Source organism: Bison bison, unplaced genomic scaffold, assembly GCF_000754665.1.
Source record: "Bison bison bison isolate TAMUID 2011002044 unplaced genomic scaffold, Bison_UMD1.0 scf7180017864516, whole genome shotgun sequence".
NCBI lineage: Eukaryota > Metazoa > Chordata > Mammalia > Artiodactyla > Bovidae > Bison > Bison bison.
The window spans coordinates 9655279-9664957 of NW_011495069.1; the positions used below are offsets into that span (position 1 = coordinate 9655279).

The window sequence follows — 9679 nt, forward strand, 5'->3', positions numbered from 1 at the left end:
ATAAAGGTAATATACTCAAGTCCCCAAGACTGCAAACACCTCTTAAACACACACACACACACACACACACATCCACAGAGGTTTACTTACATTGAATCTTAAAACACCAGCTCATCACCAAAAAAGTTGACTGTGAACACCAAATGCTTAAACCAAGCTATACATCATAGAACTTAAAAGTGAACCAACATATTGTCTGACCAAAAGAAAAAAAAGCCCTTCAGCTCAAAGAGGGAGTAGAACCCTTTGGAACAGACTGCTCCTTGTTATGGACATTCTGATCTGCTAAGAGTAAAAATAAAACAGGAAGCCAGCAGCTTGGGGAACAAGATTTCCTGTCACCAACAGCAACAGCCCAAGAACCAAGAGAATCAGCTGTTTGCTCATAACTCTGAACCTCCCTTTGATAGTCACTGTGTGGCAGCTGTGCCTATCTTTGGGGTGCAGAGGTGTTTCCTGAATATTTGTCTACTGTCTAAGGAAATAATTTTCATTCTGTTCCTCAGCTAAGTTCCCCTTTGATTCAACAGATTTTCTAATCCAAACTCTGGACTTTCCCTTCCAGTCTAACGATTCTCCTCTTTTACATAATGTAAAGGGTACTGGGTACTAACATGCAAGCTTCAGTAACTAACTCAAACTGAAAGAGAGTTTAGAACAGAAAAGGAGACAAGGGGTTACAAATAAAAGAAGCTCACAGGGCTCTGCATCCTCTGGATGCCCTCAGATTCCCAAAATTTCAAGCTTACCAGAAGAACCAGAAATTCAGGGTACAGCCAAAGATGACTGAAAATAGCCACTATGGCTCCCTCCCTTAGCAATCATTTCAGAACTTGCTCCAGCATCTTAGAGGAGCTACAGGAGCCAGATCCCCTTGAAATTCTGTGTCGAATGGCTACTGACAGGGCATTCCAGACATTCTCTTTGGACACCTAATGGAAACTGGATTCCAAATAGCTAGGTAAATGTCAGACGGGGATGAAGCTGGGGAAGCCACTCTTAACACCTTGGTACTTTAGCATTTATGTTTTCCCAAGTTCCTTGGGTAAGAAGACACAAATGGAGTCAACCCTGTGTCATCTGGGGGGGGGGGGCAAGTTTTCAATACCAAGATAGCTAGCTGCGTCTTGCCAAAAAAACCCAGCTCCCACATCAAGCTAGAGTAATCAAAAAATTACAGTATTCAATATCCATCAAGACAAAAGAATTTAAAAAGTGAATCTGCTACTAAAAAAAGTCGTTTTACATGTTTCAGAGTCACCAAAGAAAGACAAGAGTCCTTATTAAATGGAATTACCCACATCACTGCTCACTTTTCTTCAAAAGAAGTGTGGAATTATGCACAATCTGAACCAAAATACTAACTTGACCAAGAAAGAAATCCTACATTCCAGTGAAGATAAACTTGGAAATGAGGCAAAGACTTCCAAGGCTCTTGACTCAACTCAGCTTTAAGTTGTGGAGTTGAGACATACTTGGGTTAGTGCCCTGAGTCTTGACACCTTACTAGCTGTGTGATCTTGGGCAATTTTCCTAGAGACATTAAATAATGTAACATATATAAAATGTCCACTACAGGGCTAAGAAAAAAAGGTAGGTATTTTTAGTTCACTGGACCCGAGGCAAATCCTCCTGTAAAGTCAATTTTATTCATTGACAAATATTTTGAAACACTTTTAACAATGGACATATTATGCAGTAGAACGCAGTGTTCACATAAATTTAAAGATGAAACCCTAGACGTCAATGAAATTTGTGAGTTCTTTTTCTGGGGACTGCTCCCAGCCATGCTGCTGGACCTCTTAAAGAACATAAATTCTCTCTCCTCTACTTTTACAATGGGTTCCTCATCTGAACCACAGAACAGAGAAAAGGATTAGAGTGACTGTCTTCTCCATTCTCATCAAGAGTGTAAACAACCAGCACCATTCCAGATGCACTGGAGAGAAGCTAAGGCATTATGTACAACGGATGCCTACTGGCATTAGGGCTTAATGTTCTCATGTGAATCCAGTTGAGAAAAACTCCTCGATCATCAGTCGTCATTTAGTGGAAAATGAGTGGAGCACTGGGTGTTGAGGAACCACTAAATTAAGGAAGTGACATGGTCAATCTGCATTTTTAGACAAATCATTCTAACAGAAGTAGGAAGCTGTATTGGGACAGAAAACTGAAGGTAAGAAGACCAGTTGGGAAACTCTTCCCAGGATGAGAAGGAGACAATAGAATGGAGAGGCCCACCACAGCTAGCAATTAAGAACTGAGAAACCACAGACAGGCTGTGAGGGTGAGTCCAATCCTTCAGCTATCCTATCTGTAGCTCTCCCCTGATTGTTCTGTACAAAGTGATAAAATGTATGTTTCTTTATTAAACATATTATGAGAGAGTTCCCTGGTTGCCTAGTGGTTAGGATTTGGTGCTGTCACTGCTGTGGCCTGGTTGCAATCCCTGATCAGGAAACTGAGATCTTGCCATTTATAAAAAATTTTTAAGAATAAAAGTACTATGAAAGAACTAAATGCTAGTGCCAGTAATGAAGGGACAGTGAAGAAAACCAAGAAAGTAGTCATTCTTAGCTAGAAAAAGAAGTTTTGGACACATGAAAAGTGGAATGTCCTGTCTTTATAGAATCAGTAAAAGTTCTTTTTCAGTTATACTTTACTTTGATTAGAAAAAGTATACACTATAGTGATATTTGCTAATCTGGGGGTTTGAGAAGGTCTTACCTTCAGGGATGTTACATAGGAGAGGAATTAAATTAGAACCATTGAGAAGATAAAAGTTATAGGAACGTAGATTTCAATTAAGTTAGTTCCTTTTAATTAGAGCTGTCCTATATTAGAATGGGTTCTCTTCAGAGGTGATAAGTTCCCCAGTATCTTCCCCTGGATATCAGCTATTAGGCATGCTGGGGGAGAGATTCCTAGACTGTAAGAAAATGATATGGAGAGGTCAGACTGGATGATTTATACAATGCCCTCTAAATCAAAGATGATATAATTCTCACTCTGGGCTTCAGTTTCTTCATTTGCAAAATAAAAGGACTAAGCCAAGATCTTTAAGAATTTCTAAAATTCTTGGATTTGCTGGACTTTGGCCACCTGATGTGAAGAACTGACTCATTTGAAAAGACCCTGACACTAGGAAAGATTGAGGGCTGGAGGAGAAGGGGACAACAGAGGATGAGATGGTTGGATGGCATCACTGACTCAATAGACATGAGTTTGAGTAAACTCCGGAAGTTGGTGATGGACAGGGAGGCCTGGCGTGCTGCAGGCCATGGGGTCACAAAGAGTCGGACACAACTGACTGACTGAACTGCCATAACCTCTGCTTGGCCAACAGTCACTTGCATTTTGAACATAAGGCCAGGAGAGGTCTAGGTACTGTAAAGATGGATGGATCATGTCCATGAATCAAACTCTTCTATAGATCTAGAATGGTAAAAAGGACATTCCAGACAGTGCTCTGGGGTTAAGTTAATTACACTCTGGGAGCCTCCCAAGCCAATTTGGGGGTTGGCTACCCAAAGATGTAAAAATGTCTGGACCAGTGACAAACATCCAGTCAGACTCAGCAGCAACCCCCATCTTCACCCCCAGCTATTTTCAGCTTAAGGGACTTGAGAATGAGTCAGAATAAATCAAAGACTTCAACCATCTCCTCCGAGCCATGGCTTGGAGTACACTGACCAGTTTGGACTTCCAGTACCATGATGGGATTCATGCTTTGAATTGGAAACTGGATGTGTTCTTTGAGGTCTCTTCACAACAGTAAGACTCTACAAGTTTGTGTATTTGAAGTTATCATGGGATATTTATATATCACATTTGGCCAGTCTTAAGGCAAAAGGAGACTCTGACATGTACCCTACACTCTGAACTCTCAACTCTGCTCCCGACAGCCTGCAGCAGGAGTGGGGTGAAGTAGGTGAGAGGGATGGATTGGAAGCTGGAAGAAGGTAATAAAGGAAGACTGCATGTGAGGGGGAAGATGCACTCATCTGTACCCTACACTTTGAATTCCTATTAACAGCAGGACAAAAAACAGATGACTGCTCATTCTGGCAATGACATGTATTACTAGCTGTTTATTATAAATAAATAAGCAATGTTTCATTTAGAGCCATGGTCACTGATAACACCTGCAGATTTCTATGGTCACATCCCAAAGCAAGTACATCTGAGCTACAGCAATAACAACAGAAATGCTTCTCAAGGCAGTTCCTCTTTGAAACATACCCTCAAAACGCTGATCAGCAGTAGCATGGGATGAGAACATGTGGGGATACTGTATGTGTGGCAATTAGTACTTCTGCTTTTCACTTCAGCATTTCCCACTGTTCTATAGTTAACAGCACTTTGGATAGGGGCATATGAGAAGCGCCTTCCTTTGTAGACTAGTTTCCTCTTTCAGGAGATAAATTTCTTTATGATAAAGAATATGCATTCCACAGTGGTTCAAGAATCTCAACTGAAAGGTCAAACAATCGCTTGATTTCAAAATGAAACACAACACTCAGCTTTACTGTAATCTAAGTTGGTCCATCAAAATATTTAAAGAAGTATAAATTGTTGCATATAGCAGTTCCTCACTATCATGCAACAATTACAAGGAGAATTGCCTCTTTATAGACTTAGGCACCTGCCCACTTCCTGTTGAAATACAGGGCGGGGCTGACGCTACACATATAACCAGACTCTCTCCAAACACAAGAAATTACTGATACACCAGTTTAGGTCACTAATGTTCAAAAAAGCTAGCAAGATAAATGGAACTCCACGAGTGGACAAAGAAAGTATCTGACTGGGAGAACCAAGAATAAAAGCTTACTTGTGATCTAAAACCAGGAGAGATTACCAATTTCATAAATGAATGACACCAGCTATGGACCTACCTTCAATAAATGTAAAGTTCCTTCTTGTCCTAATTTGGTTTTGGGAAAGGAGTCCAGGGGAACAGAACTTCTAAACTACAGTGTCTTACTCCTTCAACATACTGCACATCTAGCAAGGACCACTCACATCTGGCAATTTCATAATTTTCTATTATCTTTTAGGGGCAATACCACCTTTTTTCTTCTATTACTCTTCAGGCTCTATTCATAGCTTTGTTCTTAAAGCTAAAATCGGGGGAGCTAACTTCGACCTGCAAAACTGGTTTTTTCTAGTATCAACTATTCCATAGAAAACTGCCTTTTTTTGTTGGTTTTTGTTTTGGGGTTTGTTTGTTTTGTTTTGATTATTACTGTATAGCTTTACAATGTTGTGTTAGCTTCTGCTGTACTGCAAAGTAAATCAGTTACACAGATACATATATCCCCTCTTCCCTGGCTTTCCTTAGGTCACCACAGAGCACTGAGTAGAATTCCCTGTGCTGATAGCTGGTTCGCATTAGTTTATCTATTTTATACATAGTAGTGTATATACGCCTATCCCAATCCATCCCCAATCCCACTTCCCCCTTGGTAGCCATATGTTTGTTCTCTGCATCTGTGCAATACCTGGAGAAAACCATAATTCAAGAAGATACAAGCACCCCCAATGTCTACTGCAGCACCATTTACAATAGCTAGCACATGGAAGCCACCTAAACGTCCATCAACAGAGGAATAGGGAAAGAAGATGTTGTAAATATATACAATGGACTATTATTACTCAGCCATAAAAAGGAATGAAATTGTGCCATTGGCAGAGATGTGGATGGATCTAGAGACTGACATACAGAGTGAAGTCAGAAAGAGAAAATCAAATATCATATATTAACACATATATGCAGAATCTAGAAAAATGGTAAATATGAACTTATTTGCAAAGGAGAAATAAAAAACTACTTTTCAAATGGCCAAAATTAAGCTCTTTTTTAAAGTAAGATCCATCTGGTTGTCCAAAAGAAAATACACTTAAAATTGTGCATTGGAAACCACTTAAAACTGTGAGTCGGGTTCTAGTTCTTAGTCTAATGATGACTAGCAATTGGAGAAAAACTTTCAATTCATCTTTCCAGTTCAGCTGTGAGCTGCACTAAAAAAAATGCTTGAGAGGTGCTATATGAAACTGAGATTTTGTTTACAAAATATTCCTAGCTCCAAAGAGATTTATTCACATAAAATATTTCCTGTATCTGCATCTTTGCCTAAGTTCCTAGTTATGAATCCATTTAAATTACACAGGGTCTGCATGGTTATCACTGATAACTCTAATAACAGACACAAAGTTCATTTTACTCTCCCAGTCTTAATTCCAATTTCTAGCAAAACTTAATTCATCAAAATGGAATGGTCTGAAATACTCCAAACTATCCATCTAAAAGGTCTTTTGATCCAGCAATTACACTCCTGGATATTTATCCAAAGAAAACAAAAACACTAACTTGAAAAGATACCTGCACCTCTATGTTCACTGCAGCATTATTTACAATAGCCAAGACATGGAAGCAACCCAAGTGCCAATCCATAGATACACACTGGAATATTACTCATCCATAAAAAAGGAATGAAAACCTTTGGGACTGATACATACACACTACTATATATCATATAGGAAACTAATAAGAACCTACTGTATAGCGCAGGGAACTCTACTCAATACTTTGTAACAGTCTATATGGGAACAGAATTTAAAAAAGAGTGGATAGGGACCTTCCTGGTAGTCCAGTGGCTAAGACTCAGGCTCCCAATGCAGTAGGCACCCGATCAATCCCTGGTCAGGGAACTAGATCCCACATGGTGCAACTAAGAGTTCGCACATTGCAACCACAAGATCTCGCATGTCGCAACTACAGATCAAACACACCATGTACCTCAACTAATACCCAATGCAGCCAAATAAACACTTTAAAAAATTAAAATAAAAAAATAGAGTGGATATGTACATGTGTAACTGATTCACTGTGCTGTATAGCAGAAACTAAAACAACACTGTAAATCAACTACTGTAAAATTACTCCCCCCACCAAAAAGAATGAAATCTTGCCATTTGCAACAACATGGATGGACCTAGAGGGTATTATGCTAAGTGCAATGTCAGACACAGAAAGACAAATACTGTATGATTTCACTTATATATGGAATCTAAAAAAGAAATGAACAAACATAATAGAAATGGGTTCCCTGGTGGCCCAGCGGTTAGGATCTGGTGCTTTCAGAACTGCCGCGCATGTGTGTGCGTGTGTGCTCACTCAGTCACGTCTGTTTGCAATCCCACTGACTGGAGTCCGCCAGACTCCTCTGTCCATGGAATTTTCCAGGCAAGAACACTGGAGGGGGTTGCCATTTCCTACTCCAGGGGATCTTCCCAAGCCAGCAGTAGAACTCGAGTCTTTAGAGTCTCCTGCACTGGCAGGCGGATTCTTCACCACTGGGCCACCTGGAAAGACTGGGATTCAACTGCTAGTTGGGGAACTGAGATCCCTTAAGCTGCAAACTGTATGGCAGCGCCATAAAAAAAAAAAAACAACACAAACAGAATTATGATACAGAGAACAAAATAGGTGGTTGCCAGAGGACAGGGGGAAAGAAAGAAACAGGTGAAGGAGATTAAGATGTATAAACTTCCAGTTTCAAAATAAACAAGTCAGGGGTATGAAATGTACAGTATGGGAAATACAGTCAGTAACTATGATATGTATTTGTATTGTAACATATCTTAACCAGACTTATCCTGGTGATCAGTTTGAAATGTTTCAAAACACCAAATCATATACTGTATAATAGGAACTAACACAGAGTTGCAGGTCAATTATACTTCAAAAATAAACTCATAGAAGAAGAGATCAATTTTATAGCTATCAGAGGCAAAGGGAGGGGAATTGGATGAAGGCGGTCAAAAGGTATAACCTTCGTTATAAGATAGATAAGTGATAGGGATATAATGCACAACATGATAAATATAATTAACACTGATGTATGTTATATACAAAAACTGTTAAGTGTAAATCCTAAGAGTTTTTAACAAACACACAAATTTTTTTTCTATTTCTTTAGTTCTGTTATCTATATGAAATGATGGATGTAAGTAAAATCATTACACTGCATACCTTAAACATATACAGTGCTGTATGTCAATTATATCTCAATAAAACTGGAAACAATAAATGGGGGCTTACTTTTACTCTGACTGCATGCATGCTAAGTTGCTTCAGTCATGTTTGACTCTGTGACCCCATGGACTGTAGCCCACTAGGCTCCTCTGTCCACAGAATTCTCCAGGCAAGAACACTGGAGTGGGTTGCCATGCCCTTCTCCAGGGGATCTTTCCGACCCAGGGATTGAACCCACATCTCTCTGTATCCTGCACTGGCAGGCGGGTTCTTTACCACTGGCACCACTATGAATAAGTGAGGAAACCTTATTCCTATCATTCGTGGGTACTCAAGTACCAGATTTCTTTCAGCTATCGTCATCAAATGAGCATTAAATTCACACAGGAGTTTAACATGAAAAACAACTCAACTGCTCTGGGACAAAAAAACCCTCACAAAACAAAACCTCGTGCTCGCTCCAGCAGCACATATACTAAAATTGGAATGATACAGAGAAGATTAGCATGGCCCCTGTGCAAGGATGACACGCAAATTCATGAAGCGCTCCATATTTTTTAGGAATAAAACTACCATATGACCCAGCAACCCCACTCCTAAGCATATACCCTGAGGAAACCAAAAATGAAAGAGACACATGCATCCCATTGTTCACTGCAGTACTATTTACAATAGTTAGAACATAGAAGCAACCTAGATGCCCTCTACAGATGAATGGATAAAGAAGTTGTGGTACATATACACAATGGAATGTTACTCAGCCATAAAAAGGAATGTATCTGAGTCAGTTCTGATGAGGTGGATGAACCTAGAACCTATTATACAAAGTGAAGTCAGTAAGAAAGAGTCAGAAAGAGAAAGATAAATGTCATATTCTAACACATATATACGGAATCTAGAAGAATGGTACTGAAGAACTTATTTACATGGCAGCAATGAAGAAACAGATAATAGACTTATGGACATGGGGAGAGGGGAGGAGAGGGTGAGGTGTATGGAAAGAGTCACATGGAAACTTACATTGCCATATGTAAAACAGATAGCCAGTGGGAATTTGCTGTATGGCTCAGGGATCTCAAACAGGGACTCTGTATCAACCTAGAGGGGTGGAATGGGGAGGGAGATGGGGGGAGGTTCAAAAGGGAGGGGATATATGTATACCTATGGCTGATATGGACTTCCTTGGTGGCTCAGATGGTAACGCATCTACCTACAATGCAGGAGATCCGGGTTCGACCCCTGGGTTGGGAAGATCCCCTGGAGATCCAGTATTCTTGCCTGGAAAATCCCATGGATGGAGGAGCCTGGTAGGCTACAGTCCATGGTGTCACAAAGACTCGGACACGACTGAGCAACTTCACTTTCACTTTCTTTCATGGCTGACTCATGTTGAGGTTTGACAGAAAACAACAAAATTCTGTAAAGCAATTATCCTTCAACAAAAAAATAGATTAAAAAAACCCAAAACCTCAACAAATCACTGCACAAGATTATCAGAAACGTGTCAATAACTCACACAAGCCCTAATAAAGTATTCTCTTTTTAAAAAAGTTTTCTTTATTTACAGACAATGACAGAAATGAGTGATCTCTGGTTGGTGGTGGCCAAAAAACTGAGATGAGGATAGATACAAAAGGC

The 9679-nt window shown here is 39.8% G+C and overlaps 1 protein-coding gene across 1 annotated transcript in view; it reads right to left on the minus strand.

Annotated features, from left to right (window-relative positions):
* WASF2 (WAS protein family, member 2) overlaps positions 1 to 1446 on the minus strand; it is a 21797-nt gene extending 20351 nt beyond the window's left edge. The window contains exon 1 of the mRNA XM_010830258.1: positions 91 to 1446. The gene's annotated coding sequence lies outside the window, so the exon portion shown is untranslated. The remainder of the gene's footprint in view (positions 1 to 90) is intronic.
* Between the last annotated feature and the right edge of the window lie 8233 nt (positions 1447 to 9679).